Source organism: Vicia villosa, linkage group LG3 (assembly GCF_029867415.1).
Source record: "Vicia villosa cultivar HV-30 ecotype Madison, WI linkage group LG3, Vvil1.0, whole genome shotgun sequence".
Classification (NCBI taxonomy): Eukaryota; Viridiplantae; Streptophyta; class Magnoliopsida; order Fabales; family Fabaceae; genus Vicia; species Vicia villosa.
The window spans coordinates 9,299,973-9,309,119 of record NC_081182.1 but is presented as its reverse complement, the minus strand read 5'-3'; positions in this window follow the sequence as shown (position 1 = coordinate 9,309,119).

Below are 9,147 nucleotides of genomic sequence, written 5' to 3'. Positions count from 1 at the left end.
TCACACTAACACGAATAATTGTCCATATAATAAACTCGGATTCATTCATAATAACCTTTAATTACTCTTTGAAATTAAAACAATAACATAATAATTATCCATGTAATAAATTTGGATTCACTCATAACTGAAACAATTATCCAAGTAATAAATTTGGATTCACTCATAGAAACGAAGCGCATACATATGAAAATGTGTCATCTTCTGAGACCGTTATAATCAAATTAGTATAAATGGAAGTCTTAATAAATAGATTTTTCGTGTGGTCAATATTGTACTATACTCAAAACACTCAAAGTATTTCAGTGTATTGACAAACAAGTCACTGAAAAATGTACGTTTGAAACACCGTCTTTATTTCTAAAGGAGTTTATTCGCATTCAAAGTCATTTTCTTTTCCTTTACATTTTCAACCAAAACCTTTACTTTTCAGTCAGATTTATCTTTCTTTGTCATTTATGTTTACTAACAAGCTTTTTACATTTGCGCATCTTTATCTTTAAAATTTCCTTTACATTTAGCGCCCAGAAAACCTAAAACAAAACACAAACACTATACACATATGTCATAAGATCAATCTAGTTGATCCTGCAAGCAACTGAAGTATTGAATTAAGAAGACTAGCGATTGTTTACCAAAATCAAGGGTTAACACGATCGTCACCTGTAACACCCGTATATTTTTTTATTTTAATTTAATTTGGAAATTGAATTAAAAATTAGAATTATTATGAAGTTTATGGAAATAATTGGACAAGAATGGTTTATGGCATTTGGGCCATGTGAGAGGTTAGCAAGTGAAGGGGGTGTTGAGTAGTAAAGCCCGTTACTAAATTAAAATATTATTTTTCATAAAATAATAAGGAATTGGGAAAGAAAGGGGAGAACGTGAAAGAAGAGCTGAAGGTTTGGGAGAACGAAGAACGTAAAGAGGAACGGAAGAGGGAGAGACCAAAATCAAGAATTTTGCTAAGGTAAGGGGGGACTCTCCGGTTAGCATTTCTTATCGTGTTTTGGATAGTAACATGGATTAAGGATATTGTCTAGGTTAATTGGATTATATGTTAGGCTTAGGGAGGTTATAATTGATGAATTGCATAGATTATTGGTTAATAATGTGTTGTTTTGATGTGTGATGATGAATAATGATGCAATTGATGATTAACTGTCTGTAAATGATGTTTAGAGTCGGTTTTGGACTCAGAAGGTGTGAGATCGCAGGGTCTGTCGCAGACCTGAGAATTGGTAAAATCGCAGGTCTGCTAAGCGGATGGGGGTCCGCTAAGCGGAGGACCTGACCTAGCTAGTTTTTATCCGAGGTCGCTAGTGGTTCGTTGAGCGGAGGTCTGAAGGAAGTTCGCTTCTGTCTAATGTCGCTAGTGGTCCGCTGAGCGGACCTTGCTGTGTAGAAAATTGTCCAAACTTGAAAATGACGTATCTTCTGAACCGTCAGTCTATTTTTAGTGCTGTTTCGGATACAATGAACCTCGTGAGATAACCTATGTGTATAAATGATGAAATGAGGTGTAACTCAAATTATTTTGAAACATGATTTTATTTCTTGACGAATGATGTATTATACGTATATGTGATGAGATATGTTAATTACATGCTATGCTTGAAATAATAATCGTGTGATGATTTATGAGTTGTATGATGATGATGATTGGATAATACTTAAATGATGCATATAAAAATTTAAACATACTTGATGATGATGATGATGATGATGATGGTATAAGTATGTTGTATAGGTTGCATTCATTCATAATCATTGTTGAGGGCTGAATCCCGATGATGAGAGGATTTAGTGAAGGGCATAATTCCCATTGTGTGGAATTTGTGCTGGCAGGACCGTATCTTGAAGATGTTGGATCGGTCGGTGGGTTATTTCCATTGATGATGTTTGGTACCACATGCATAGTGTCAGTTTATTCATATGCATGATGTTCATAACATGATTGAATATGTTTCAGTGTTATGAAGTGATGATGTGTTGATTATGTAATTATGGAATTGTTTGAATATAATACAATTGGGTGATTAATATAACTATGATGTGTTATTATTTATGATGCAATAATATTTGTTAATTGCGATGAAGCTCACCATTACACTATATTTTTCAGATTGAGGATAGCGGCTTCGACTTGGTGAGGATTAGCTCATGAGTCTTCGTTAGTTAGCGTCGGGTGTCATGCTCTGATAGATGTAACACTGGGGAACGTTATATTTTAAAATTAATTTAATAACTCTGTTTTGTTTTGAGTTAATTTTGAGGATTAGTAGTATTGATAATGAAATGCTATTTTGATAATTTATATCGTTGTGTAAACATGAGATTGATGAATTATGAAGAATTATTTCCCTAGTAAACGCATGACAGTGACATAATATGTTTGTTTTATTATCAATTGTGGCACCCTTGGTTGCATGTACTCTGATATAATTATTAATTGCCGCGGGGTTTAGAAGGGTGTTACATTACCAACATCGATAATGTCATCGATGTATAGATGTAAGTGTTTACCAGTGATTTCTGACAAACAACCGCTAATCCTCCAAAATGTCTAAACAATTTGGTTACTCGCAGGATCGACTAGATTGATCCTAGGACATTGTTGAATAGTGTTTTAGTGATTTGATTCATATTCAATAATCTTTCTAATTTGCAGAAATATACAACTTTCTAATGTAAATTGCAATAAGTAAATGACTTTGAAACGAAACAAAGCAAACGTATAAACAAAGAACTGTTAAATATAAATTTGCATTTAAACAAATAACATGAAACGCAAATACGACGTTCTTCACACATACATTGTTTCAGCAAAGACTCTTTTCTCTCACACCGGTACTTCGAGTATTTTTGTGAATTTTCTGTATATTGATTCGAATATCCTAAACTGAACAATAGTACTCCTATTTATACTACTTCGACCCTAACGGTCATTACATAGATGTTTGCCACGTTTGACGTTTCGAACGTTTTACTTTACTTCAGACGTTCCCACGTGTTCGCTGGACGAAACCGCTCCATTTGAATTTCAAATCTTCCCGCTCTCGTGTTTCGACTATACCAGCGCCTATGTCGAAGGATACTTGTCAAATATTACCAACATTACTCTTGGTCGAATAATACTTCTTCCTAAGAGAAAAAACCTTAAATAGCTCTATGAAAACTCTTCCTTCATCATAATCCAACACTTCAAGGTATCATAATCCTTTAGTCGAAATCTTCAGCTAACAAATTGCCCCTAATAAATGGCTATTTTGAATTCATGCAGAGATAGGCATTTCTTGTGACTTTAGATTTCAACAGCTTTCTCAATCTGTAGCAACCTGCCTAAAAATTTAGGTTTAAACGAGAGTCGTCACCCACTTTATTTGGGCAAGTGAGAAACCCTTACAAAAAAAATAAGAGATATGGGTAAGTAGGTAAATTAGGCAAAGGGAATGTGTTAGGCACCCTTTGCCTCCCTTGTACTCAAGGGGACCCATTATGCCTTTAGGTTTTATAAAAAGGTTTTGACAATTGTTGACTAATAAATTAAAAGTGATATGCTTTTGGCCAAAAGGGTAAAACCCTAAAGATTTTAATAGAGTCACTGTAAGATCGAGATAACAATGACTAAAGGCCAAAAACCATGGATAGTAAAAAATATAGACCGTTGTCAGATTGAAACAACAATGGTCACAAAAATAAGATAGGGCCATTGTCAGATCGAGACAACAATAGTCAAATGCCAAAAAGGAAAGTAAACGAAATTGTAACAAAAATAATGGGCCTCAATGTATCATCATTGGCCAAAATAAAGTTTTTAAAAAAGGAGCCTCATAGAAATCATTGGCCAAAATAAACATCTTAAAAAAAAGCAGGCCTCATAGAAATCATTGGCCAAAATGAATATTTTTTTAGAGCATACGAAATCATTAGCTAAAATATGTATTAAACGAAGAAAAAACATTTTTGAAAAGAGGGGAGGCCTCAGTTATCATCATTGGCCAAATGTTTTAAAAAAGTTTTAAGAAAGGGAGGCCTCATAGATTAATCATCGGCCAAAAGGTTTGAATTTGAGATTGAGTTTGAAAAGGGGAAAGGGTTTGTCGGCCGTTGTCAGTTAATCGACAACGGCGGATTATGGTTGTTCAAGACAACCCTAAGACAAACCCTCGGAGGGAGAAGAGAAGCGTAGTGAAACAACATGAAAAAAATTGTGTGTTGTGAATGTGTGAAAATTGTACGTGAAGTAAAAAAATGTCCTTTTTTAGGGTTGCCAAGACCCCTTTTTATAGAGATGGAAATTAGGTTAAAAATCCATAGAAGGAAATAACCCATATCCAAAATGCACTAAGCAAGATTCGAATCCGTGACCTTTTGTTTCCAAGCCTTGCTTCCTTACCAATTGTTCTATGTTATTTATTTGAAATAAAAAGTCAATTGAAAGTGTATAAAGCATAGGCAAATATTTTCTATTTAAAATACAAATAATTTACAAATAAACTATTATATTTTTAAATAAATAATTACAAAATCCAAAACTATTGTAAATAAACCAAGGAAGTTTATAAAATCCAAGCTTAAAAATAATTTTGAATTTTGAAATTTGAAATGGGGCCTCATATTTTATGAATAATAAGCCCAATTAAATACACACTTTTATTTAATGCACACCCCCATTTTATAATCTTGGTCACACTTATATACTTATATATTTAAATACATACATATTTTAAATGATGCGCCAATAAGAAGGGACAAGTCTTAGTGGGTCAAATTTAGGGTATGACACAGTCCTACAGTAATAATTGTCAATCAATCGTGGTTTACTTTTCTAAAATTTCTCATCGAGACGTGCGTGCAGTTATTATTCATCATAACTTCCCACTCTCGAGGAAACTAAACAGTGAACTCACAGCTGTCCTTTAAAACGGCTGACACGTGACCCAAGACTTCTGACGAATGCAACCTACTCTTTGTGAGCTGACTCTATAAAAGCCCATCATTACCTCAAACCTCTCTTTTTACACAACTTTGTCTTTAAACTTCCTTCTCCCTTACAATCTCTGCAACTCTTTTCCAGAAACTCCTTTTTTTAAAAAAACAAAACCCTAAAAATCACCATGCCTTCTGATAAGCAATCAAAGAAACTAAAGCAAACCACAGACATTGGCTCCTCAAAGAGTTCTGGTCCTCACCCTACTCCAACAAGCAAGATCGTGACTACTGGAAATCGGGAGAACATCACACCCCCAAAACTTACAAAAGAACAAAGAATTATCATGGCTTCTCAGGTAATGATTCCATCTCTTCTTTCTGAAAGTACATTAGGGTTTTTAGGACCGTTATCCCCAGAAGGTCATCTGGAAAAATGCGTAAAATTTTTCCATGTCACTTTGACACAAAACCCATAGTGAACAAAACCAATTCTTCCAAGAAAAAAGGTTCAACCTAGCAATCTGCTGATTCGAACAGGGGAACGAGAGAAGCCTTTCAACTAGACTATATTACAGACAACTTTAGGCCATTTCGCTATTGTCCATCTTTAGATAAATCATATTTATCTTGGTTAGATAGAGTTGAAACCCAAAAAGTTTCACTTTGGAAAGAATTAGGTATTTTCGACCTGATTCAAATGTCAAGACTAGGGTTTAGTTATCGTCAACCTTTGTTGTTATCTAGCTTGTACTTTTGGGACAGTACATATAACACTTTCCACCTCCCATGTGGAATGATAACTCCCATATTTTGACATCGCTGCCATTTCTGGACTTCCTCCAGCAAGAGAAACCTTTGACCCTTATCAGGATAATGATAACTTAATCGGATTTACCGTCAAGAATGCTGCTTTCAGTTCTGACATTAATTTTTACCATACTCAAGAAGAAACCGTTTCCGATGTAGAACACATAGCATTCTTAGGTATATGGTTATCTAAATTCGTCTTTTGGTGTAAATCCTTGCAAGTTGCAAAGAGATTCCTGACTCTTGCTAACCAATTACATGTTGGTCGAAAAATATGTTTAAGTGAACTTCTTTTAGCAGGTTTATATGAGAGTTTAGGATCTGCAAGCGAGAAAATAAAAAACTATAAACCTGGTGTCATACCCCAAAATTTGCCCACTATATTTCAAGATATTCTGGCTCAAGCAGCCTCCTCAGATTCCTATACACCTCCATACTCAAGATTTCCCTCAAGGGTTGGGTAGACAAACCCTCTCCTAAGCAATCAACCCACAACTAGCGTTTTGCTTCTTTCAAAGAAAAAAATCAGGTTCTAAGACCTCAAGTGGATTTCATAGCTTCTTATATGTTTCAAAGAACCCACATACTAATTTTCAAGCCTTGATTCACAAGATTACTCGGTTAATTGCTCAGAAGTCAACAGTCGATCAGCTTGACCTAAAAGTCAACTATGGTCAAATTACAGTCAAAACTCCTGATTTTTGGTCAACATCAATATCTTAAAGTCACATTCATCATTTGATCAAAGTTTGATCATGATTCATCAGGAAAAGCTAAAAAATCATCAAAGGAAAAAGTTTCGAAATTAGGGTTTTAAGGAGAAAAGTCAACCCAACTTTGACCAGCCATAACTTTCACATGGAACATCAGAAATTTCCCAATCAAAGCCTATTTTAAAGGAAATTGAATTCTCTACAACTTTGCCGCTATAAAGCCAAGGCCAAAAATGCTTCATTTGAGATATATGAGCCAAAACATTACAGGTCCTTTTAAAGGTTCACAAAAGCTGTTTTTTGTCAAAACAAATATCATCAAGATAAAATCTCCAAATGCAAAAAAGATTCCAAAGTGGCTTATAGAGGACATCTTGAGCTTTCCAAAAAGTACTATAACACTTTCATAGAATAAAAATTGAGCGAGTTATGATCGTCAGAAGTTGGAAAATTTTGAGAAATGCATAAGGCTTTAATTGACAAAGTTCATGTTTTTGAGTGATGGGCCATAACTTTTGAATCATCCTGAGCCTCTCTGCTGTCTCTAGCACCGCCTCCACGTCCACCGCGTCGTCTACTAGCTACTCTTCCTATAGCATCGAGTGGCCCACCTGTCCTGGAACGGTTTCTACAATACAAAAATGTCCCCTCTGCCACCGTAAGGATACCCCCCATAAGACGCAAGCCAGCATACCCATTGGAAAAGAAACCATCGGCAATGCTTGCGCGCGTCATAATAACTATCTCACGACACCGAGGAAGAACATCCTGAGTATGGTCCATCTCAGCCTGATGAGCCCACAGAATCTCCTCGTGGGCTGGTTTGGACGGTGATCCAGGTGCGGTGGGAAGCATGTATGAGTGCGACACTTTGTAGTTCCAGGTGATGTACCCTTCAATGCAGCTCCGGTTCCTCTCTGATGTCGTCGCCCGAGCCTCGACAGGAACTAAATGGTGCTCCCAGTCTGCAAAGATATCATCTAGGTGTCGACGAGTCATGGAGATAGGAGCGGACTCAGAAGGGTGGCGAGGTATCGTCTGCTGGTAGCCGAACTAATGCATGACGCGCTCCGGAAGATAACAGATAATGATGGTCGAAGTGGCAGCCAACCATTCAGAATATAGAACGATCTCATCAAACGGAGCCGTCTCACGGTGATCAGCATAGTAGTCAAAGTGGATGTCCTTAGCAACCATGCAGTCAAGACAAAACTTGTTAGGATTTGGCACTCGGTTCCCTCTGAGGGGCATAGGCTCTAGCACACGGCACGTCCTCAGTGTAACCCGACACCTCTCCCCAACCAATAATATCAGGGAAGTGTTGTAGTATCCAAGCCTGAAAAAAATACACGGTGATCAAACATACTATTACAAATATATAATAAACTCTGAGAAAATGTAGAAGGATAAAAGTTTGTTACCACTAAGAGGGTACAACTACCAGCCACAGTCCTCGTGTTCCACAAGCATCCCTCTCCTAGTCGGTGGTAGGTGTAGGCTAGTGTAGCCACTCCCTAGTTGTACTTACGGACACGTGCAATGTCCGAAAAGTATGTCAGGTAAACGACGTCGGTGTAGAAAGAGCTCGTGTCCACAAAGAGCTAAGTGCCTATCAAATATAGAAAGTAACATCTCAGCACCCACTCTCTGTGTATATTAGCCTCTGCCTCGTCACCAGCAGCCTGTTGTGCCGCTGTAAGCTCCGTATCATATATCCCCTACAAGGTGTGAAACCTCATGTGTGCCCCGCAAGTTCTCTCCACCTCCTCAAGCGCATCATCAGGATCAACCCCCAGCTCCTCTAACAGCATCTCCATCGCTTCCTCCTTCGCCAGCCTACCGTGACTAAGTAGGATACCCCTGATAGGTAGATGCAGCCGGCATGCAATATCATCCATAGTAATGGTGATCTCGCCGTGAGTAAGATGAAAGGACGAGGTCTCTGGATTCCACCTCTCCGCAAAATCCATCAACATCTCGTTATGAATCGTCTGGTAGCCGACCGTGCAAAGGTCGCTCAAACTAGAAGCTACGAGTGCATCCCGGAACCACGACTCGTTAGGTTGCGCAAGAGCAGCAATCTTCTGGGCGGGGTTGTTATTTTCAAGCAAAGTCATTATCTGAATAAAAATAATAATAAGTAATAAACAAAGAAAATTTACCTTCTGCTCCCAGAAATGCCTAGTCGAGTGATCTGTATACCCTGTTAGTAGGGACGAATCTATAGGACCCTGCGGGTACCAAACAACTCCAGCACCGGATCATCCTCGCGTAGCTCAGCAGATGGTTGTACCGAAGATCCTGCAACATCCGTTACTAGCATCGGAGCATCCGTCACTGGCACATGCACATATGTGGAAGAACTACCCCGTCGACGTCTGCAGGTGGCAGACATCTGTGAGGAACCCTCTGCATCATCGCGAGGCCTCCGTGATGATGTAATAGATGGAGTAGCCCTCCCAACTGGAACGAACGAAGAAGGCCCGTCAACTGGAAAGGATGGAGACGGCCCGACTGGAACAGATGTAGCAGGTTTATCGGGTGTATCAGGTACCTGTATTGGAAAGTAGCTCCATCCGCCACCTGTGATACTACACGCATCCGTTCACGCCGCACGCATGCATGCTGTGCAACCCTCTCATGTATAACCCTGTCAAGATGGTCTGCCATAATGTGTGCATTGTTATTT